The 25,828-nt window shown below is 40.6% G+C and overlaps 1 protein-coding gene across 1 annotated transcript in view; it reads right to left on the reverse strand.

Annotated features, from left to right (window-relative positions):
• The window catches only part of LOC308068740 (uncharacterized protein), an 82,215-nt gene that overhangs the window by 25,165 nt on the left and 31,222 nt on the right, over nt 1-25,828 (reverse strand). Inside the window, exon 2 of the mRNA XM_080399891.1 lies at nt 3,307-25,544. The gene's annotated coding sequence lies outside the window, so the exon portion shown is untranslated. The remainder of the gene's footprint in view (nt 1-3,306; nt 25,545-25,828) is intronic.

Below are 25,828 nucleotides of genomic sequence, written 5' to 3' on the forward strand. Positions count from 1 at the left end.
CTTCTAAAAACTGTAATATACCTTCAATATTAACAATTTCTGGTTTATCTGAAAGACCTTTAAAATAGGTTTTTCCTAGGGAAAAACAAGAGCTGTTACCATAACTAGCAACCTCTCGCACAAAGAAATGCTCCCTATGCCAAGTGCAGTGTTGCTGTTGATGCTTGTATGGCACTGCATCCCACCTTCATACTCTCAATTCGCGTGGAAACAGGTTGGTGAGTATCAGAAGTGACTAAATCTACTGAAGAAATAAGCTGCATGCTGGGCTGGTTGCTGTCACCCATCCTAGTGAAGAGAAAGCCACGTTGTGCACACCAAGACTAGAGGTTTTAGTCTTAGTTTCTCTCTTGTTCTTTCGCATGGTTGACCAGAACAAGGGCACCTCAGAGTACAAAAACTCATCATAGGGCTGCCATGCGGATGCTGTATGAACTGTGGAGGTCTAGTGGGAGATAAGACTGTTGGGGCAGCGTCAAACCACGACTAGAGTTTAGTGCAGAGCAGCATGCTGCAGCATGTGGCATCTCCAACTCAACAGGACCAGGAACATTATACTGTGTATTAAGCACAAGGTGGGAAGTGTGAGGCTGAACAGAGAGCAGAGATGAGGCAGCATTCCCTCAGAGACCCGGAGATATTTGGGGCTTTCATGTCAGAACGCATACACACATATATATACATGAAATACAAAGCTAATTAAACATGCAACAGGGTCTGCACTAGCAAGACTATAGCTGATAGTCTTGTATGGGATGGGATTCCTGCTGCAAGATTTTTAATTGAAGGCAGGCAATATGGACATAGTACATTTATCTAAGAACTTCCAGGGGCTATAAACATCACCATTATCTTTATTACGTATGGAAGCAAGATTTAAATTTTGAACTTGTCCTAGGAAAAATCTCACAGCAGCTCTACTGTGTGAGCTGTCTCTCCACCAGATATGTGGGGGTGGAAAGCAGAGCAGGCAGAACCCAACCTGTTTTGCTACTTCAGAAGGACACTGAGGCACAATTCAAAATGTACGTATCCCCTGTGTTTTAAAAGCATGATGGAGTCTGCTGTCATTTATCCAGAGGCAAACACAACATCCTAAAGAAAAATGCAAGAAAAGCTTCAGCTGCTCCTGAAAGTCAAACTGAATAGTAGCTGGGACTTTGTTTTATTGCTGTGTAGTATGGTCATCAGCACTGTGCAGGACCAAAAACCGATGGAGCAGCAAATACAGGCTGGGACTTGTCTTCCTGACAACTGAATACGGTGTCATCAGGTTATGCTACACTACTCACTCATGATGTAAGAATCCTGTCACCGCTACCTTTTGACATTGCCATAAAGATGCCCATTTGCATGTCATCTCACCTTGTGGCATTCCACGAGGGCTTCTTAGCTCAGCAGCTAAACACAGAGTGGAGCTTCACAGTCCTTTAGGCTGCTGTTGTTCACATTGGATTTCTTCCCTTGCCCCTTGAGCATTAAGCCTAGATAAGTGATGGCTAAGCAAGTAACCGGTCCCTCCCTGGTTTCACAGCTGAGCAAAGGCACTTTCTCCTCAACACTAGGATTCAGGAGCCCCTGGGTTTTATTGCAAGAGCTGTTTTCCCCCTTCCATGCTGACAGCAGGAATGAAGGTGAACTTCGAAAGCTGGGAAACAACCTTCTGTGCTATGTTATTTGTTTTATAGGGTGACTTCACTCCTTATATATTTGAAAAACATTCAGCAGAAAAGGACAGATCTGTAGATATGAGATCCAGCTAAATATTGTATAGCAGTAATAATAATAATAAAGTATTGCATTACTTATTATGGCAATTGTATAAATTAAATGCACGGTGTTTTAATGCATGGTCAAACAACCTCAGAGACCACTTCTAAGGAGCCTACAAGAAATAAGAAAGGAAAGAAAAAGCATATATGTTCTATAGCAGTCAACACTTTTGCCATTTCCAAATGGGTCCACGTTGCATATCAGATACAATTTTCAGGGCTCAAAAAAAAGTAACCCTCTACTGATTTAAGCATTGATATTACTGACTGTAAGGTAATAATACCTACAAGAAGATCATGATTTCCTAAATCTTGATAGTTTTCTTAACCTATTTTTTTAAAAAGCTTCAAGTAGCCACTTTGCAGTCACAGAGATGAACACTAGTGGTTACTGCAGCTGAGAAAAAAAGTTTTATGGGAAGGAAGCTATCTGATTATCAACAGCCCTTTAAGTCCTAACAAAACAGCAAGAGTTGGTTTTGCCATCCTGTCTCTGGGTCAGTTTCAGAAGACCACACATTCAAACCAACACAAGTGAAATGCTTGCAAAACCAAGGGAAAAATCACAGCAGTGGAGAATCAAACTACAAAGGGGATTTCTTTTCCTCCACAGAGACTGGTAGCTATAGCATGTTAGTTGCCAGCCTAAGTCATCAATTCACCTTCATCATATTAGTCAGAAGCATCTGTCAACAGCTGAGCACAGCTCTTGCAGTGAACATACTGCAAGGTAATGGAGAGAGAAGTGCTCATAATTCAAAAAGCAGGGTCAGTTGTGCTTCTCTAGTTCAAAGAGGATAGAGACTTTCCTCTTTACTGTGGCCCTGCAAATTCCAATTGATCTGAAACCAACTTGCATTTTTTAAATGTTGCTGCTGAGTTTGAACTTCAGTGAAAAATCCATTTGCTAGAAATGAAAGTTGCCAATTAAAATCAGTCTGTTTATGTTGCTTTGGGGAGCTGAGGGGGAGAGAGAGAGAGACAAGAAAAGCCAAATAACTCATTAAGTGATCTACATTGTGCCAGTACAGTTAGCAATTATAATTATCCTAATAAGACTTTCCTGCTTATATAAGCCCTTCCATTCAGGGATCTCAAAACACTTTGCAACCATTAATGATGTTAGCTTCATAACATTCCTGACCTCATTTACAGGGGAGGGAATTGAGGAAAAGAGAGAAAACACCACCATTTTCTGTAACAGATAGCTTTCATTTTCTAACTGCCTGTAAAGTTTATACCTGAAACTAAGTCACACTGAAAAATCAGGGTTATTTCTGAGCTCTTGAGCCAGCAGTAGTCCTTGACTCACAGTGCGAGTGCAAAAAAAAAAACCAAAACACCCAAAAACAAACCACCCCAGACAGGCTAGTGAGAATTGTGTGAGCAGGAAAGGCCTGTCTTGAAACCTTCTATGAAGAGCCCTTGGTCACTGAAATTTGTCACCCTGGAAATATGGCAGACTCAAGAAGAGGGCTTCTGCCTCAGGTCCTCATGCAAAATCATCCCTCCCCCTACTTCAAACAGTACTCACATGTGGGATACATGTTACCAATTTCCATTTCTCCAAATCCACAATTATTTGTTTTGGCGCCTTTTCTGAAAGAGAGAAAAAAAAAAAAAAAAAAAAGAGAGAGAGAAACAGAAACAACATGAAATCCTGAGAAATAAAAAACCAAACTGGACAAAATAGTTGAACACATCGCATGTGTGCACCTAGGAGAAAGAAGGACTTGAGTAGCAGTCACCATGGATTTCTCAAGAACAAATTGTGTCAAACCAAAATATTTTTTTTCCTGTGAAAAAGCGATAGATTTTGTAGGTAGAAGAAAAGCAGCAGATGTCATATATCCTGACTTTAGACGTTGTTTTTTTATAGCAGTCTCACAGCTGAAATAACGAAGCATGGGGATTTCACACTGCAGGGAGAATGCAAATGCGGTTGGAAAGCAGTGCTTGGAAAGCAGTTACCTTTCAGCATCAAAATAGTGGTATGGGCCTGTGTGTTCCATGGGGAGCTGTCCAAGGTCTTGGACTATTCAATACTTCCTCTAATGATCTGGATGATAAAAGAGAAAGCATGCTTATTAAGTCTGCAGATTATGCCAATCAAGGAAGAGCAACACATTCTTTGAGGACAGACTTGGAATTGAAAATTAATTAACAAATGAGAGCTCTAGCCCCAACTGCCAAAATGCTCCTTAACAGGACTGAGGGCTCATTTTGCCCCAGATATGGGAAACAATCCTCCTGCTCTCTTCAGCAGAGGAAATGTCTTGGTGAAGCACTACATTTGGGCTCTGCATTTCTACAAAATCAGATGCCATCTGGTAAGTGTTTAGACTGAAGCACTGAGCAGGACTCAGAACTCCAGGAAACAAAATTTATGTGGAAAGGACTGCAAGAAACCGAACAGCTTACCCTAAAAGGGGAAAACCGAGACAGGACCCGGTAACAGTCTTCAGCTATAGTAAAAATTCTGTTTCCTACTTCTATGATGGATGAAATAAGACCTTTCAGATAAGGGTTCAGATGGATAAGATAGACTCTTGCATTGTACTAACGTGGTAACTATTAACCCAACAACCCATTCCCCACTGGGGTTCCTGGGGAAAGTCTGTTGCTCTCCATGGTCTAGACAGGGCACATAGTGAGACTGGCTGTTTTAAGCTAAAATTGGCCTTTAGAAGTAATCCTCCTGTGTTATGTCTGTGAGACCATTAGGGCCTGATGTAAGGTTGGTGTTGGAGGAAAAAGGCCAGCAAGCTTCTGCAGTAGTTTGGAACCAGACAAGGTTCAAAAAGAAGAGAGAACTGCAGCTTCCATATGGAAGCTGAAAGGAGAATCCAAGGAACAAAGAGCAGGGATGGGAGGGTGGATTGTGTTACGCCAGAAATCCAAAATCCATAATGTGCCATATTTGCTAACGGCTGCTTTAATTAAAAACAGTTACCAGGCATGTCACAAGAAGCTGGGCACCTGTTGAGAGAGCACTGGGGACAGGGACACCGAAATGACATAGACAGCAAAACAAACTGCCCAGTCAGGCTGGAAAGCCCCAGGAACAGAGCTGCTACCATCCAGCATTGCAAACTGCTGCACTTATTTCTGCTGTGGTGCAGAATAAACTGAGGCAGGGCATGGCTTAGCCTTTGCACCACCATTAATCCGAGAACTCTAGAGTCTACAAAAATGCGTTTACATTGGCGGGTCAAATTTTAGAGTCTAACAGAATAACAACATTACTTTTAAGGCACGGAGGAGCTTGCTGGGGTTTTCAAAACTCTTCTTCTGCAAAAAGAAAAGGATTTTATCATTATAGGCTAATCATGAATTTCCTGGAGAGAAGATCCATCCCACAAACTCTCCTTTGTGTGGCTCTTCTCCACCCAGTAATGTTCTTCTAAAAATGAAATTAACTTTCTGGCTCACATCATTGAAATTCCCTTCACAACCAGATAGCCAAATAATGTTAATACTAATTTTAATTCTGAAAAGCATACAAAAAAGGGAAATTTTTCTCATTATTAATGGAAGAAAAAACCTATTTAGCATATCTAAATGAAAAGTGTAAGATCGATAACCCTTACAATAGCAATCATGAAAAAGCTACAAGATGGAATTATTCTCTCAGGGCTTTTATCAAGGTAGTTATCATAAGTTAAATGTGAAATCCATCCAGAAATCACTCAGAGAATTCAGTATTCACATACTTCTCTACTGTAAATAATTCCCCATGCAACAGTAAAAGTTCTCTGTTTATTACTCCATAATTCAAGTTGTGTCAGCAATTAGCACTCAAAGTTATAGCAGGGTGCTACATTTTTTAAGAGTTAGAGAAAGTTGTGTACTGCAGGCAGCCGAACTGCTGCCTGGTTTGCTAGTGAAGCTGGAATAGAGGATGACACAGAAAGCGAGCAGCAGCACTGCCCTCCTGGACTGACAGACATCTGGAGAAGGGGATGTGGACCATTTTCACTCACACTTGGTGCTTCTGAGCAGCAAAGTGTGCCTACTGACCTCAAATGAAATAAAGGCATGAAGCTGCTTCCCACATGGAAAACAGTGCTGTACGCTTCAGGAGAATGAAGAGTTCCCCATGCAAGTTTAAAAGCAGCAAAGTCTGTCCCGCAGTTAACATCTTTGTCAGAGGGAGATGGGTAGCATCAGGCATTTTACCCTTTATGTTTCAAAATTTCTCCTAATTAGGTATTACAATGTGGTTTTCATTGTGGAGAAACCATTTTAATTACTCCTAACAGTCACTGGGGAGAATTACTGCTGTGTAGAGAGCAGATTGACATTCTCTTGCCCCATACCCTTGGCAGGAGAAGAACAATGTGCCATGTTGCATTGTGGTATTTATCAGCAGGTCTCCTACAAGTAAGAGATGGCCCACATAAGGTCCAGTGAACTCCAGAGTGCAAAATAACCCCCTTCCTCTATTTAACTCCTGCAACACTGGCTTATGCTCATAATAACTCCGTATCTTCAGAAGGCAGCACACAGCTTAAGAGGAGACAGGAGAAATCTTCATTCATGCCCTGCCTGTCCCTGCCCCTTAATCACACCAGTTTTGCTACGCTCCTGGACTCTAAGCCTGTGCAGGGAACACACGGGGGAATAAGGTAAGCAATGGTATATGATCTAAAATTTGTCTGACCCCTCCATGTCCAGCACTAAGCTATATTTCCTCAGAGATTAATTTGAGGGTGATACATTTTTGTGTGCCCAAATTTTAATCTATCTGGCAATTTTAAAATCACAGAAGTGGAGAAACAGCACTTTAAAATGATACTTTGGAAATCATAGGAAAGGTAAACCTTCACAAAGACAAGCTCAAGTCTTCTCTCAATGGAGCTAGAGGTAAAACTCAGTAAATAAGAATATCTGATAGGAACAGACTTGAGTGGTACCATATACAGGGACATCAAAATTTGTTAATTGCATTAGCAGACAATACAACATAAGTGTAGTAGAAGAGATGCACTAATACCCTTGGACAGGTTTGCAGGGTGCTGGCAATGCAGAACACCTGTAAAATTCAGCTTTCCTCTATGGGACAGACTGAAGATGTTTCAATCATTGAATGCCATAAATTTATCAAATAAACCAGAAGAGTGAAGATGAAGAGGACAGATAGCACACGTCTATTATTTACTTCTAAGTTCAGAAGTCTGACACCAGAAGTCCAAATTAAAGAATGTGTTTCTTTCCATATTCATTAATACAATTGCTATTTTCATCACACTAATGATATGAACTTGTTACTACTGCACAGTGTCTGTATATATTCTCATGAACTGATTTTATGCATTATTATTTGTAACTAAATTAGCAATAACAGGCAAATGAAATCCTAGAACTTGTTATGATAACCCTGTTTGGAGTAGATCCTGATATCCTTCTTTAAAGACATTCTTGGATATAGAGAGTCTAAACTCCTACTCCAATGTGTTTGTGGTTGTTATTAATTAGACAGTTCTGCGGGACTGGAGGTGGCTGAAGCCAACAGGAACAAGGGTTCAGGTGGAAGTTCTCCAGGTCAGCATGGGCTGCATAGTCTGCTCTAAAGCTGTTTAATCTATTGTCTTGGAAAACATAAACTTTGGTAAGAAAGCCGCAACTGAAACCTAAAAGGTTAAGCAAATCTTGCCAGCCTCCAACCAAACACCCAGGGAGAATATTTCAGTTACCAGTAATTGCTCAACCTAGCACACAGACATAAAAACATGCAATGGCCAGGGGATAAGGCTACATAAATTCAAGCCACATTAAGCATTATTTTCTTTTAATAGTGAGGAGTAATTAACCACTGAAACAATTGGCCTAGGGACTTGATATAAGCACCTGATGTCTTTAAAACTAGGCAGAACATCTGCCTTTAAAAGCTATGTGGTAACTCAGAAAAGGTTATCAGCTTAACACAGGAATAATGATAGGACAAAATACTATATTCATGAGGTCAGTCTAAAACTATGGGACACCATTGTTACAAACTGTAGCATCTGAGACTGCATGAAATCCTTTGCTTCTCCTGCAACTGGTCCTCCTCTAGCAACATATTGTGTGTTGAATATTTATTTAAAACATCTCAGATTTTCTAAAGAAACCCAAACCACCCCCATTGCATATTCACAGCTGATTTTACAAACCACAAGGCCAGATCCTCAGCTAGAATAAATCAGTGCAGTTCCACTGAAGTAAGTGGAGTGTGATCAGTTGTCATGAGATGAAAAATCTGAGTCTCTTATCACAGGCACCTATATATTTCCCAGTTTTCCCACATTACTCACCTAAATCTCCCTTTGATTTGCATCTAAGACTAATGGCTGTGAACAGACATCTCTGCATCATCAGCGCTGTTCTAGACTGACTCTAGCATTTCCTTGATAAATCTGTATTCAGATTTTGTCATGTGCACACCTTGTTTTCAGCTGGTTTTTTTAGTGCTTAAATGGAATAATCAGCAAATAAATAGACTTAGTGAGGTTATGGCAACAGGATAAACAGGATTAGCACGTCAGGAGGACAGAACGAATACAGACGGGCACTCAATGGGCAGGTTTTGCTACCAAGCCAAGAGTGCCATGTTAAGAAAGGACAGCGGATCTCTTAACGCTTTTGTTCCTAACTAGAGATCTTCAGGAAAATACAACACCGCATAGTGGCAACTGAATGTTTATAAATATTTATACAAGTGAATGCAATAGGAATGATGATAATATTGTTTTCAGATTTTATTCTCTGCTCAAGACTGTAACCATAGGCTTAAGCACATGTAATTGTAATGTGTGCAACCTGCAATGCATACACTGCATACAATCGTGCAATTGTGAAATAATCCAAATGGGAAGGGGCCTCTGGAGGTCTCTAGTCTGTCCGCTGCTCAGAGCAGGGCTAACTTCAAGCCTGGATCTGACTGCTCAGCACCTTTTCGACTGAAATTCTCAAAACTTGTAACAATGGAAATTGCACCAAACTTTTCCCTTGCTTAACTGCTCCTGCTGTCTACAGTTTTTATTTCTACCTGACAAGAATTACTCCTGTAGCAACCTGTGCCTGCTGCCACTTGTCCTATCACTGTGCACCCTTGGTAAGGGTCTAACACTTCCACCTCTACAATGATCCCTCTTTGGTAGTGACAGTCTGCAGTTAGCTCCCTCCATACCCAACACCTTCTCTCCTCCAGGCTGAACAAGACTGCCCCCCACTTCCCTGGCCTGTGTGCTCCAGCCTCCAAACACTTACATGGTCCTCCACTGGGCTTGTTCCAGCTTGTCAGCATCTCTCTTGCAGCCTCCAAACAAGACATGCTCCAATGTGGACCAGTCCCCAATGGTATTTGAAAAGGAGGGCTGAAATGAAAAGTGTCACACACTTCCCTGTTGTTTTCTGAAATTTTCACGATCTTTCACTGCCAACGGTCAAAACCACAACTCACCAGTCCAACCCAACAAAAACTGAGAAATTAAATTAATTTCTGCCAGTCCTAAGTAATTATCATCTGCATTTTCAAGCCTTATGGATCGTCTTTCCAAGTGCCTAGGAGAGTAAATAGCTTTTGCCACGTGCTGAAGAATCGAACATACAGAATTTATGGGCTTAAGGTATATAATGGTTCAAAACACTTTTAAGAGTTTTCTGGCATCTCCCATACATTAAAACCAGAGAGCTTCCAGCCTGACGTTACCATATCTATAGTGGAAGGACGTGGCCATGCTCTTTGAGAAGCATGTCCCAAAGCCTTCTGCAACTGCCATTCACAAAATCAGCACAGAGCTTGCCACTTCCATGTGGGAACGTGTAGGCTCGGATAGGTTCAATAACAAAAAGTAATAAATCCTTGTGCTAGAAACAGGCTTGAGCAAAAGTGAATTAAGTTTAAAGGAGTAAATTTTTAACTCTTCCCTTAAAAAGAGGGTTCATTTTGCTACAGGGAAGGAGTGGGGTTGTTCAACCGAAGGATTCAACAGGATTTTTTTTGTTACGTGCCTGACATTTAGACCAATTCAGAGATATTTTGTCATTCCACAGTGTCAGCACAGGGAAGAGGGCCTCTAGTGTTGTGCTTTTGCCTAATGCCAGAGAGGAGACTCCCTTGGCTCACCCCTTTAGTTTCACAACTCCTACAAGGATATGAAAAACCACTGTACTGGAAGAAAACCTGAGACACTGGAAGATTCTTTGAAGTAATGGAAAAAGGCAGAACAACAATCTGGATTCTGAAAAAGCAATTTCAAACTGCAAATAGACACCTCTTCAGAAGTTACGTATTTACCATAAGGAACAACAGACGTAAGCACTGATCTTTCTATTTTTTTAATGTTTTCCTATTAATAACCCTCATCTTGTAAAACACACAGTAGCACAACACCGAGCACATTACAGAGCCACAGCCATCCTCCAGCATGACATTTTTTAATTACAGAGAAAGGATTGACTCTGCTTCTACCCAGATGTTCTCAAAGTTGACAACCTCACTGGCAGTAGGACAAGAAGTAGGAGGAATATCCTTACATCTGCAGATTTTCATGCAGAAACCAAAACAACTAGTAGAAATGTTACAAAAGGAATGCATTTCTTCACACTTCATGGGAAAGAGAAGAAAGGATAAAAAGAGAAAATAAGCACTTCTGGTGCATTAAGTGATCATTTATCTTTGTTCCCCAGTAGCCTTTGTCAATGCAACTGCTCTACTGAACTTGGCATGTTGCCTGTCACATTTGAGGACTTTGCTGCCTTAGCAAAGTGTCTCTCCTGAATTCATTCCATTCACAGGTTGTTGCCGAACAAAGGAGACTGTTCTTTTTTATTTTTGTCATCTAATGAAGCTTACAGGATAATAGGTACAGAGCCCCTAGCCCTTGGAAAAAGCATTTGTAAATAACTTCCACTCTCCATTTTTAAAATATCGTAGTTACAACACAGTTTGATAATGCCATAAAGGTATTTGCATCAAATTTTTAAATTCAGAAAAATAAAATTGTTTTGGTTATTGTCTTTGCTTGATGCCCTAATAAAACCTGACATCTTTATTCATGCACTGGGGCTGACATCACCATGTCATGACATGGCTAACAGCATTACTGGAGTCCAAGGCTCCCATCACGTTACAAAGAAAAAAAATCCCAAACTTGCTTTCTCTTCTCCACTACATATGTAATTCAGGGCATAGTATTCAGTGATAATACACTCAAATTTGCATGCTTGATCTCCTGCTTCCCCTGTGCTGCTGGCTGACACAAGTAATTGCAGGTACTTCTTACCCCTATTATTCTTTTAAAGCTCAATTCATCCATATCACAAGAACCACAAGAACAAAGGCTTTGGCTATGCCTCCCTTTCCTACATGGCAAAAAGGGGTTTCAATTAGGAAAAATTTCTTCACCAAAAGGGTGGTCAAGCATTGGAACAGGCTGCCCAGGAAGCGGCTGAGTCACCATCCCTGAAGGCATTTAAAAGGTGTGTAGGTGTGGTGCTTAGGGACAGGGTTTAGTGGTGGACTTGGCACTGCTGGACTCAATGATCTCAAAGGTCTTTTCCAGCCTAAACAATTCTATGGTTCTGTGATTGTATACATTGACCTTCTTTTTTTTTTATTTTCCCAACCATTCTCCAGGAGGCAGCTTCTCATCAGAGGGAAATGGTACTGAGAAAGGACGGCTGGTTTATTGTTCAAAGAGCTCTGCAAACACAGCCCTAATTCTCAGCTGGCATGAACTGTTGTGATTGAAGTCAAGAGAGCTGCTGTTATTTACATCAGCTAGGCTCTAGGCCACTAATATCTGAATTCCTCCCTATTATCCAAGCTGCCTAGACCCAGAGAGAAGAAAAATATTATTATTCTCACTATGCATCAAAATTATTTATTTTCCTAGTGCACTCTCCTCTCTCCCCTGGGAAGTAGTTGAGTATTTAAACTTCACTGAAAGCAGCAGAGGAGGCCTGGGCTTAGCTGTGAAGTGGGGATGCTCAGTGAGGCACGCTGAATCTTCCTGATGAAAAGGCTGAAGAAACCCCAGGCATCATTACTACTGCTGTTCCAACCAGTAACATTCCCAGTGCCCATTCTTTGGCTGCTGCATTCAACCTGGCCCATGGATTCATCGGGTCACATCTGGTTGTCTCTTATACACACAAATCTAAAAAGAAAAGTGGATTTACTGTATTTATTTTAGAATATTTAAGCTTATTCCTAGACTCTGAAGACAAGTACTCCCTTCATGTTTAAATTAATGAGAGGAGTTGTTACTAGCTCAAATAAGATCAAGAAATGTAAGAAATCCTTTGATGTTGCAAAATAGACTAACTATTGCTGTTTATCTAAGTATTTGGTAAATTACATTTCATAAGAAAGTACGGGCTTTAGTCAATGCTGCTTTGCATAGGCAGATGGATTTTGTTTCATTTTCCTTAGCCTTTGTATTTCAAAACTTTTCCTAGTTTTCTTTTTATTTAATTGTAGTGAAGTTAGTTGGAGCCATTTGGAGAAAGGTGCTTAAAAGGAATCTCAGTAAGGGAATGAAACAGTTTCTTTCTTTCTTCTTAAACTTCTAAGCCATACTTTTGCAGAGGAACATGAGGCACTCACAGAGCTGTTTTGGAGTCAGGAGAAGGCAGGTGAAACACAACCCTCTGCAAATCACCAAAATACTGGTCATCTGCCTATTTTCACAGGACTGTGACAGGTGTAGGAAGAACTACTCTGGACACAAATGAGGACCATACAGTGGTCTTTTAGATAAGAAGATTTATCCCCATCTTTATACTATGCTCCAGAGGTCACACTAAAGAAAATCCCATCTGGATTCAGACAGTAAAATAAAATAAAATACATCCCTGAGACAGTCTCCTTAGGCTGCTATTTTACTATGGACCAGAACTAAACAGATTCAATAACTGTAACTGAGATGAAAAAGATGATCTTGCCCGTGTAACTGCTGGGCACTAAGGGGCCTTTGGGCATGGCAAAGAGCTGCTCAAACATCCGCTTATTTCAGTCTTACTTTGCATCAAATCCATATGCTCCTCTCGACAGGCTTGTTTTGGAGGTCACCTTAAAATGACAGAAAACACTAAATTTGAAAATTTTTTGATGTCCATTGTCACTGTGGTAATTTTAATGTGATCACCTGGTGTTTGGTTAGCACTTCTTTCAGCTCTCTGCTAACCCAATGCGATAGATAGCACAATTCCAAAATACAAACAGTACTACAGGTTTTCAAAATTGTCTAAATATATAGCTAGCCCACCGGCTGTTTATTGCAGCATGTCAAGTTTCATCTCTCCATGAGAGAGAATTTCCCTCCTCAAAAAGGAAAAACAGAACAAACATTAATACTTCAAGAGAAAAAGAAAAAAGCACACACAAAATGAAAGATAAATATCCTTTCCCAGTATTTTGTTATGGTTAAGATACTGGTGTAGCACAGATGCAGAGATTTGGGGAAATAGCTTGTAAAGATGGCACAGGACTTGGCACAGGAAGGCATGTGGAGTATTTCCCCTCCTGGCCTCCAGTTGCCAGCCAGGCTGCTGTGCAGACTGACTTCATGAGGAAGCAGATCTGGGGATTTTCTGACTGAACAACACCCTCCTCTCCCACCCCAGCAAAGCAGGCCCTGGGCAGAGGGGCAGGTACACTGCTGTGCAGGGGCAGGCTGCACCCAAAGCACTCAGAGACCATGTTAATGCCTTCGAACCAGTGACCCGCACGATCCAACACCCAGTTGCCCCAAGACAGCATTTTTCATGAATTCATGACCCTTCTGCATACTCTTTTCTCAAATTCCTTCAGTGGGAAGCATGCACGCCTCCAAAGCAGAAAGATAGTACTGACTCCAGTGCCAGTTATATATGTTAGTCCCAGTTATTCTGATATAAACAAACAGTACCTGTGCTGATGTTTTGCTGGAACTGCAGCCTTCCTGCATGCAAATGAAGAGTTCATCTCCCAGGTGGAGAGGCATGTCAAGAGCCATGTAGGAGGTGGATGTTTACAAGGCCTTAACACCCAGGGGGTGGGTCCCACCGGAGATCTTTTTGGCTATTTTGCAAGCCCCAAGCTGAATATAAATTTGAGAATACACGTAGAGTGTGTATATATATATATTAAAATACATATATATATATATATATATATATACACACCGGTAAATTTCTGGCTGTATTTCATATTATCGATAGAGATCAATTCAGATTAATAACACTTCATCACCTTCTTAATTCAATCATCTGTCTGCACCCGTCGAGTCCTGGGCTTCAACATCCAGCTTGTGTAGGCGAGAGCAAGCTTTCAGCTTGTTCCAACCTTCCTGCCTGCATCATTTCCACCCAAACCACTAGAAGGCACAGTATCCCAAAGAATAACCTCAAACCAGCGGTCTCAGCCCGCAGGGTGCAGGACCACCCAAGGGGACCTGAGTAGGTGCAACGTGCAGAAGATTGGCTGATCTCTTACCTGGGATCAGGCACTGGGAGTTTAGCATGTCACAACTTTTCATGTCACGAGCCTGCAAGACAACTTCATGAGAAAGATTTCTTCCACTCCTTCCTTCTCAAAATATTTGCTAAAATCCTATCTGAAACACATTCAAGGATACAGCTGACTGGACTGGGCAGCAAATGCACAAATACAATATAGTGCATTTGTGACCCTGACACATGGATTGACATCAGGAGAAGATCAGCAGCATTTCAGTATCCATATCACTGCCTGTGTGTAAAAGACTCAGGAAACCTGTCTTCAGTCAGCAATGAAATTAATCTCCATAGCAGCAAGGGACTATATTCCCTTTAACCTCAATGCAGTCAGCTATGCAAATAATGTGTTCTACTACACATGCATTTTCCAGACAGTCCTGCTTTCTACCTTCCTCTTGTGGATGATGCTTTTCCCCTCTTAAATTAATTAACTTTCATTAGATAAATCAATATTTCTCTCAACGAGAAAAAAGCACTAAAAATGTATACTGTGCAGAAAATACAATTCAAATTTATTGAATGGCCTAATGATAATGATATGTCTAGAGACTGTGTCATTTAAAAGCCCTGAAATGTAATTTTGAAAATTGCTTTACTGAGTTAATAAAGAGAGAACCACTGAAAAACCAAAAAGATACATATTTGTTAAGTTCTTTTTTCTATTTTTCCCAATTGCTGAAAGTTATGTCATATTTGCCAATAAAAGATTTTATAGGACTGTTCAGGTACACATCACAGAGCAGTTACCCAAATGATCATAGCCAAATGAGACAACTCTGAAATAGACCGGCTGTACATATAACATTACATTTAGTATTATATGTAAGTACTAGCTTCCAGTAATTAAAAAAAATAATGATTTAAAAGTGTTTGCCATCCAGACACAGAAAATATTTACCCCTCCACAAAGACAGGCTAAGATGGTATATGCTGAAACAGGATGTGAGGTGTCTAACAAACCAGAGCCTCATCTATGCCTGTCCTGATGAAGGCACAGAGCAAAAGACAAACTAGATGTATGGTGGGGAACAACACAGGGGCGAAGTGGACAGCTTTGCTCTTGGAAAGCTCCTCTTGGAGTTTACCAGCCCACGGAGCAGCCAGCAGAGCTGCTGGGTCATTGTCCTCCAGGCTAGTCTTGTACCCCAAAAAGCACTTCTTTTGTAAGAGCTTTCCACTCAGAAAAGCACAAGGTACTTTCCAGATATGTGGAGAAATTAAAAGCCTAAATGTCTTTTCTTTCATCATTGTTCCAGTCCTTCATAGCCTTAAAGGAGGGACTTCATTTCACACAAGTATGACTTTACAAAACCCTGGCCAGTCTCAAAAACAGGATAACACCAATCAATTGTACCCAAAATACCATCAAACCTATATAGAAAACCAACCAACTGCTTAAGCTACATGAAATCACAGACACATTTATTTGCCTTGCTCATGTGTTGTTGGAACAGTCCTTACAAATTCCCCTTGACATGCACAAAAACAGAGGAAAGGAATGTTGTTGTATTAAAGACCACAGATGTATTCAGAACGTTTTGTAATGTTTAAGTGATCTACACAGTAGTGCTATCTCTAACAGGAATTTCCCAGTAGAAGATAGAAGGAGGCAGAATTGCCAGTTGGCACTGGGGTGAGCAGCATACTTCAGGACAGACTGTGTGTTTTCCTCTGTGGCGTCAGCGCTGAGGGTCTAAGTCTAACTCTGCCTGGCATGATCATTGCTGGTCTCCAGAAGGAGCACATTACCTTCTGCACAACCTAGGCAGTCTCACACAGCAGGAAGCAGAAATGCAGATCATTCAGCATCTGCTTTCCCACTGTGGAGGATGAAGAGCCTCCATGGCATGTAGTGTCATCATCCTTTGCCCTGGCAGCCGAGAGCCCCGAGCCAGGCAGATCCCAGCCCCACACTTTGGCAGCAGTGTGCTGCTACCAAGGGCTTTTTTAAACACAGCCTGTATGTTTGACATATTTTGTCTCTCAACTCCTTAGTCAGATGTTCCCCCCTTGGAGATATTTTTGCAATGCTATTTGACCCTTGCCAGCCGGTGTAGGATAGCATTTTTGGCAGGATGTTGCTGGCAGGCTAGTCCACTGCCTAGCTCCATCCTTCAGAGCTTTGACCTGCAAGGGATGACGAGGACTGCACTGATGGCTTTCTGACTCAGACTGTACATTTCTGGGCAGGCCACATGCCTGTGCTGCATTGTACAGGGCTGCCAATCTCATGCACACCACATCTGTCTCTGCTTTTTTCTGTCTCTGAGGGATTTATCCTTCCCCTTCACCGGTACAGCAGCCCCTCTGAATGACTCTGTATATGCTTTAATTTATGGAAAACTCAATCATCAACGTGGCTCTAGGGAGTCTTTTCTAAAGGGGAAACTGTTGTCATTTCCTTCAGAAACAGGGCATAACATTACCTTTACAACATATTTTTTTAAAATGACAAGCTGTAGTGCTACCAAGCTCCAGCAGCTCCCATTAAAAATTATTACCATTTGTGAGAGTGCCAGATATCACAGACTTTGTCCCTGGATCACCCTGACCATCTTTACTTAGTTCTTGCAACCTCCCCAGGCTGACAAATCTGCTGCTGCTCAGTTACTGCTGTTTTTTATGATCTCATTTCACTCCAGCACATCTTGATACTACTCTACTGTAATCACAGGGGTTAGGACAGGGGTAAACTCAGGGTTTTTGCTGGAATTGTCCACTGATGTACTTTTTGAAATCTACTGCCAATGTAGAAACTTTACTACCTCTAAGCTTCAAAGCATAGCTGCAGTGGCAACACAGCCTGCAAGGTCTCAGAGTCCCTGCATAAATGGGGTAGGATTTACTGAGCCACACTGTCCATGCTAATAACCCAAAAGCCAATTAATAATCTAATGAGAGTAGTAATAACAAACAACTCCTGTGCCCAACCGTGCCATGACCCTAAATGTTTGCATCTTTTCGTTCTCTGGCCTTCACCTCCAGTACAAACCACAGCATCTTCTTAGTGACTCTTGATAACGCCTTCTCCATCCACAAAATTTTTGGATGCTATGTGCTCCTGCGTGCTTTCAGCACACTTCCAAGGTTGACAGGGAGCTCACCTTCTTGTATGTCACTCTAAGACTCCTTGATAGCAGTGCAATCCCCTCTGGCCAGTTTTAAGACAGACACAGGGCAAACACATTTAATCTGACCCCTGTGTCTCATTTAGAGAGTCTGATTTGGCATTCTGGGGAGAAGAGATAATTCTCTGGACCGATGTTTCTTGTTCTCCATGTGTCTTGGCTGCCCAGCCTACAGAGATCTCAGAAAGTCACAAGCACAAAGCTTTTCCCTGGGAACATATCAGTCAAAATAGACTTTTGCTTTTTCTCTCATAAGTAATCTGCCTCCATTAGATGGACAGTCCAGCAAACTGCAAGACAACCATGAGACTTGCACAAAATCTCTGCATTTCCTTAGTCCTGAAATATCCCCAGATCCTCAAGCATATATTCAAGAGATTTTTTTGCTAGGAGCTTTCTTCTAAATTCCCTAGCCAATAAAGAAGCAGCAGGAAACCAGAGTTTTGTTTTCTTCTTTCTAGAACTTTAATCTTACACTAATTCTAAACGTGTGCCTGATACTTATTCAAACTAAATAAATACCATTTACCCTGTGAACCATGGCCCTTATCATTACTTGGTGGAACATTCAACAAACAATAGGAAAATTAAGTCCTCCTTGCTCCCTTTCCGAAACCCAGTTAATCATAAACCCAGTACAAAGTATCGCTCACAGAGCCGAATCAAAAGTACTTCTTCCTTCCAACATGATTCCTTATCCCAGACCTGTGTCTTTCCTTAATATTTGTTTTTTAAAATGTAAATACATTTAACCTACATTCTGAGGAAAACAGCACTTGCATAACCATTGTGTGCCAAAAAAAAAAAAAAGTTCACAGTCTCATTCAAAATTGGTCCCTGCTGTTGGCCAAACAAAATTTCAGTGGAAAACCATTCTCCTAATTGCTTCTTTCTGAAACTTGATTTCTGTTGTGAACTTTGACCAAAATCTACCAGCCTGAATAGCATCTACATAAAAAATAAAGGGTACGTATCTAATTCTATATTGTTCCACATTCTAGCATAAGGGTAAAGAAAACAGACCAATAGCGTACTCTTCATCACATTGCCTTTCTGAAACTCTAACCTGACATGTATGAAACTTAACGAAAGCAATCCAGAGTCTACATGAACATGAATGCAAAGTCATGTACTCCTGCAGACATGTTCCCCCTTCCTAAATCTATAGACCCTGAAAGAATTTGAGATCACTTGCTACACTTAGAGCTCCCTTTCTAAGACCGTCTAACACTAGCAAAACAGACAAAAGAACCCAAACCAGCTTTTTCCCCATCAGAACCACGAAATCCTTCTCATTCCCACCCCTAAGCTGACAGCAGGCCTTTCTCTCCTCTTCTGTCTCTAACCAACACGGCAATTTAGCATTTGCTCCTAGAAACCTTCTTGCTCCAAATCCAGCAGAATCAGAAGAAAACTTCTCTCCTGACTGCTGCCTTTGGAAACCCCTGCCCTACACCAACAGACCTTGTATGAATCCCACTCCTCTACCCAGATCCCTGGGCACAGCAGAAGCCATCGAGGATCACCCTCCTGAGTGCTTTCTTCCAGAAAGCCATACTCTAGCTGTCCCTGCCATTGCTGGTGGGGCAGAAAACCACACCCAGTTAAGCACTTCATGCACTGAAACTGATCCGAGACTGCTTGCTCCTACCAAACAACATTCTTCTTACTAACCCCAAGAGCCGTAAAATAATCAGCGTGATACCACACACTTCATTGCTTTCTTTCTAGATCCCTGGGGAAAAAAACCCCACATTTAGGTAAGGAGCATCTACACAAAAAAATTATATAAATGCTTTTTTTTTTTTTTTTTTTACAAGGACTATTCTCCCTCTAAACTGTACCATGCATAAATGAAAACTGCTCTGCACATCACCTTCATTTAAAACCCTTGTTTCTAATTACCTAGAAAACCATATCCACAATAGTAGTATCTGTATCTAAACCAATAGAAAATTATTTTATCTTATTTGGCCCAAAAACAAAACACAGAAAACGATCTCATCTGCTTTCATTCTAACCACAATCCCAGGAAAAAACTACACCTGGGTTGACAGTGCATTTACAAAAACATACAAGTCATTCACTTCCATAAGCTGTTGTTTTTCATGCTATCTTTATAGCCAGTAAGTCATCACCAGAAACACTCCCTCCCCATGTGTTTGCCTTTCTGGAGGGGTAACTACCCTTCACCCTTACCTTCAACTACACCATGATAACCAGCCCCTGAATCAATAGCAAGAAAATTTTCCAGAAAAATAGTCCTTCTTATTGCAGTTCTGAAGACTAAATGAATACCTATAAATATATATTTCTACATATTTGAAATGTATGTTTATATATATATTTTTATAAATATATACACACATATGTATGTATCTTTCCTTATGGAGATACATCCAGACAAAAATGTATGGAAAAAAATAATTTCTTTTAAAAATCCTATTGCTAACCCTTAACCCGAGGGTAAACAAAGCCTAAGCAAACAGTGCTGTATGAGATTTTACTTCATGTAAAGCCACTTCCTCTCACGAACACCATTTGCCAGCTCAGCTTTTATGGTCACAACAAAATTACTGAAATTTTTTGGTCCAATTACTTTCTTTCAAAACCCTGGTCTTACCACAATGGATACATGGGCAACTGGTGTTTGCTGTAACCCTACGTCCTGGTTTGCGATGAAAGCAGGACACCCTAGAAAAAAAAATGTCTTCCCTCATTGCTCTGTGTGCCATGGCATATTCAGAAGAAAACTAGTCTCTTCATTCCTTCCCTTCTGAAATCGTTATTTACCACGCCTAGTCAGAAGTATCTTGATGGCCTATTGTACATTGCAAGTCTAATCTTCAAAGAACTCCCCTTAGGCAGATTCAGCCTTATTTCAGGTTGTTGTACCTGTATGATACTGTCATAACTTTTTTTATGAAACCCAGCTTGAATGGAGAGTAAACTATGCCAGCCAACTGCTACCTCCACCAAAACCATCCCAAAGCCACTGCTATAATACTTCCCCCAGTATTCTTCATCCTTTCTCATGTCCTGGCAGTGATTAAGATTAAACACTTATTTACACTGCCTTATGTTTCCAAGACTTCAAAATTAACAGTTACAGTTTCTGCTGGTATGCTAAACATGAGCCAGCCATCTAATCTGACACCTTCCCGTAAAATTTGGCTTGTACTTGGGAAATTTTAAAAGGTCAAAAGTTACTAGAGGTTTTGTAAGTGCCAGAAATATTGTTTCTGTTGAAAAAGGTCTGTGTTTGACTTACATACTCTATACGAGATTAAAAAAAAGTTTCCTGCATTAGTTTACAGGCCTTTGTGAGTATAAAAACATGGTATTTGGTGTTGCACATAATTTATGATATTCAATTTTCTTGGCAACTCTTAAAAAAAGATTTAATAATCAAGATTTTTTATTTGCTTGGATTTCTTTTTTCTCTTGTCCAATGAGGGCTAAAAGACCCTAAGAGATCTCATTCTCTGTTTTCTTCCTCCCAATTAATTAGATTTAAAAAAAAACAAAACAGAAAAACAAACAAACAAAAAACACCAAACCCTAACTCTTCACAAAATGATTTCATTTTCTTCAGGCCTACAATCTTGTTGCAATCGCTCTTGCATGCTCTGTGAATCAGGTGTCAAGCATGTGTTTGAGGAACTGCTCTGCATATGCACAATAATTTTCAAAGGTAATCGGTTCCTATCCCACCCTGGCAAACCCTGTTTGCCCATCTCAGGTAGGAGATACTAAAAGCTAAAAAATATTTTCCCACACTAGCAAAAACAGGTGAGAGTTCCCATACAGCTGAGTAAGAGCCTATTTTGTTTTGAGTGTGTTTTGTGCTTATATTACTGAAGTCTAAGGAGAAAAGGGCTCTATCCTGAGCTTTTCTCATGGTTCATAACTCCTAGATTGCTATGAAGAGGGGTCCACTGCAACCTCTTTTTTGTAGTGGGGAACAGTTCTACACTCTTTCTCCTTTATCCAGCTGTTTATATTCATTATGCTTGTAGGAATACTATGTTTTCAGGCTTTTGATCCCCTGAGAAAAATTGAAACTGAACAACCTCAAAAGTTTTTGGAGAAAGAATGACAGACTGTTCCATCTAGAGAGACATTTTGTATGAGAAGTCAGGCTAGGAGAGCAGGAAGGGATTTTGTATGGATTCATATAAAACTTGAAAGCACAGTTAAGAGAGTCTGACTTCAAGACCCTCCCTGAATTCTTAGGAAATCTGGATCTAGATGTTCAAAGTTGGACCTGGTCTCATACCAAAAAGGTCCAAACTGTGGATCTTACCAATCACAAATGTGGGGAAGTCAAATTTACATTTGGAACCTCTTCTCTGTTTAGGAGTAGGTTAGTTTTCTTTTTTGTATGCTGTTTCATTGAAGCTTGATGGAAATTGGACACAAAACAGTTACACTTAACTGAAGACTAAGCAAAAAGGCAAGCCAGGGTATTGACTATATAGTCAATTAATATACAAATATTAAATATGTTTCCCCTCTTTAGCCCTCTTATTTTCACAGGGGGGTTGCCAAGGGGCATGGTATATTGGATATTCAGATACATTTAAATTCCATGATGGTTTTGCAGTTGAAGTCATGCATAAAAGGATGGAAAACATAACATGCTTTACTGAAATAAGACCCTGTGAGCATCGAGGAGTTATTTTTAATATTCCTAACACATGAAGCCTATGCTACAAGGCATTTATGTAACTCTTCTTTGTTTAGTACCACCTCCATCAGAACATAAGGCTTTGCAGCTCTCTGAAAGCAGCTCTTTTGCAAAAGCATAACCTACCTTGAAAACATTATGAAACCTGTAAAAAATTTCCAGTTGTTTAAAGAAAGAATCAAGTGATTTGACTTCATTTGAAACAAATTAAAGAAACACATCAATGTAAATCATTTTTGTATCAGAATTTTATTCCTTCAGCTTCTCATCAGTAAGATGCTTGGCTTTCATTACAGCTGCCTATGTGGGCATGTTACTATCTAAGACCGGTAGACCTTGTTAGACAGAAACTAAGGCTCGTTTTAGTTTTCCTTATATTAGCAGGTGGATATAAAACATTCCTTTAACTCAGTCAATGCAACATAACAAGTACTAAGCAGGGTTTTTTATGGTGTGTGTGTGTAACAAAAATCCTTTATCTGAAACAGGGATCCTGCTTGTTTGGTGCTGCATACCACAGATCTTAGGACCTGGCAGTACCAGTGAACTCATAGCCTGTACAGTTTCTGGGGAGCATAAAACCAGCCTGGGATGGGATGGGCAAAACTGTGTTGCAGATACCACATTAATACTCATACCTTGATTCAATATGATAAATCGGACATTTAACATTTAAAGTTACGATGCAATCTGGTAGCCTTTCACCGTCCATCACCCTCTCTATGTAAGGTAAAGACTGCATACCTGTTTTATAGATAGGGAAATCAGTCATAAAAACATTTCATCCAGGAAACAGAGGCGCAGAGAAGTGAAGCACTTTGGGCAGCACGTACTTACCTATTACTTTCAAGGTCTTTATGAGGGCCAGTTTTACACCCACTGAAATCAACAGCGATTTACAACAAATACCTCAAGACATTAGTTTATGTATGAACTATTGCCACAGGAGGTGCTCAGCACTACTCCAGCTCTGCTGTTATGACAGTTGATGGACTTTACTACTGACAGCTATCACCTCTGCTGACTCCTTTGGAAATTTTGCTTTGGCCACTCTCTTTGTCAGACAACAACAGGAAAAGCTTCCCCTGGCTGATGGTCTTCATATTGGATTACCACAGAGGGAATTTCACAATCACACTAGATTCCATTTTTTTTTTTTCTCCTTATTCCGGCTAAGAATTCAATTTTCTTTTATATGAAAAAATATTGCCAGCATATCTTTCTCATCTAAGCAGAAGGTAACTTCACTTAAATTGGCTTTGCAAGAAGCCCTTCTCCTAAGTGCAGTGCTCTTTGCAATGAACTTTGCAGCTTCTTTCTGAGTTGCAGAATGCCCTCTATTTTCACTGGCTTGTCATGATTAGACTGTAATACTACTGACTGATTTCCTCTGTGATTTTTTTTTTCCCATCCCTGTCAATAAGGTGGCAATTTTAGTAACACAGTTCTTGGATGTAATGTTATTCACAGGTCTGCATCAACCTCTGTGGCTGCACTCTTGAAATTACCCACTTCAGCTATACCTATTAATTTCCCATTAAGTTTAAGAGTTCTCTGTATGTTATGCCCCTAACCTGGAGCCATGTCACATTGCTTTTCTAAGCAGCTTCTACTCCAGTTCATCAGAAAATTCAAACAAAATGTTTCTTGAAATGTATTTTATTTTTCAGCTATTTTGTGTTGGGGATATGGGCAGGCAGTGTTTCCATTTTTTTTAGAGGCAGTGTTCACTTGCAAGTAGTTAGGCTTACTTACAAGATTCAAGCAGTACAAGGAAATTTTTCATGAGACTGATCTGAATTTTGATTCTCTAATAAAAGCTGGAACAGGAGACAAAATTGGTTTGATTTGATTTACAGTCTCTGAACCATGCTGCAAATGCAGCCCTTTTCTGCTCTCAAACCAGTTCCAATTTATTCCTGTGTGTTATTTATGCAGATACATTTACTGAATAGTTTATCAAGTGATTTTCAGATTGGGCTTGCTGCTTGGAGTTATTTTACATAAATTGATCACCAACTACCAGTTTATTGACCTGTTTAGTATACATTCTGCAAGGAGGAAGATCACCTAAACCACACAGTATTATTTCTGCTCTATCAGGGCCTCACAGAAGATATTGTACTGTCAGAATAAAAATGAAGAGCAAACATTGAAATACGAGAAAGATAATTCCTAATAATAATCAAGGATTCATAGCAGAGTTTGTGAAACTTGCCTCAGCTACCCATGCACAGCAGATTTTGTATTATGAGATAAGAAAGAAGACTGAAATCAACATCAGGGGTAACAGTGCTTGGCACTGTAAAGGGGCAACCCATTCCTGTGAATAACTCAGCAAGTTAATTTGCAAAATGCTGGACGTGAAAATGTGGACATGTAGGACAACTTGATTCCTGAATGTGGTCCCCAAATACCAGAGGAGGCCAAGGTCCTCTTGGTATCTTCCATGGCTGAACCCACAGTCCTGGTGGCTCAGCAGTAAAACACGGCTAAAATCCAAAAGGTGAATGGCACCACCAGCCCTGGGATCAATCGTGGGCAGAGGCCACTTTACAGAACACTTCCAGCACCAAGACAGTCCATTGAGAGCTCCTGAGAGGAAAAGCAGAGTCCTTCTGAAAGCTGTTAACCTAAGGACACTATTTTAATTACTCAAATCATAAGAAATACAGAAGGCAAAATACTACAGAGGTGACTCTGAAAAACACCAGCTTATGACTCTGAAATATACAGTAAGGAACATTACCATAATAAGGTCTGAAGAGATACAATGAAAACTATTACAGCTCCAGGAAAGACACATAAAGATGAGCATAACAATTACCTGCCTGACAGAGAAAAAGGAAGAAAGGTACATAATTTAGAGTACTGCTGTTACTGGCTTTAAGACAGATATATAATGAAGAGTATTGCAGTTACCTAGTTCTGGCAGAGATATAATGGCAATCATTAGTTATCTAGCTGTAAGGAGGACATGTAATGTGTAGTATTATTGTTACCTGTCCCTAAAAGAGATCAAGAAAGAAGGTGAGAGAGAGATGATGAGAAACCTGGATTGTTACCCAGCTCTAGAAGGCAGAAATTATGGAAAGATTTGCTGCTGCTCATAGCTGTGCTTTACGGCTACTAATTCATAGAGGTAGAGGCAGGGGAGAGTGGAAAGCAGTCTGAGTTATACCATGGTAATCTGGTACAAGGCCAGATTTCCAGCTGGCTTCAGCTGATAAAACTTGTTCACATTTGCTGCAGCTATGCCAGCTTTAGGCTTTTGGAGAAGGAAAGAATAGGGGAGATGAGGGCTGCCCATCAAGACACAAGCACCACAGCCCTCGTAGAGCCAATACGGACCATGCAAGATGTCCTAGGGTGACTGATGTGCCTATGGACCACCACTTGGCTCCCCAGCTGCTGCAGCCTCCAAGCAGGCATCATTTCTCCATGTACTCCCAGAAGAAGCAGCAAGCCCTGGGCAAGAGCAAAGGTCAAGAGAAAGGAATGGTAAAAAAGAGGCCTGTAAAGGATGGAAACATGGCTTTTGAGCGCTCTGGGACATGAGATGTAGAGATGCAAAATATTCATACTTCTGCATAGAAAAAGATGCTCGGAGCTTTCTGTAGCCTTCACTGTCATCCCCAGATGAATGATGTTGGCCTATCCATCCAACCTTCAGACCAAAAAGAAAACTGTAAAATAAAACCTCAAACCACCCCCACCCCACCCCTCCCCCACCCCTTTTTTTTTTTTTACAA

Source organism: Falco punctatus (assembly GCF_963210335.1).
Source record: "Falco punctatus genome assembly, chromosome: 8".
NCBI lineage: Eukaryota > Metazoa > Chordata > Aves > Falconiformes > Falconidae > Falco > Falco punctatus.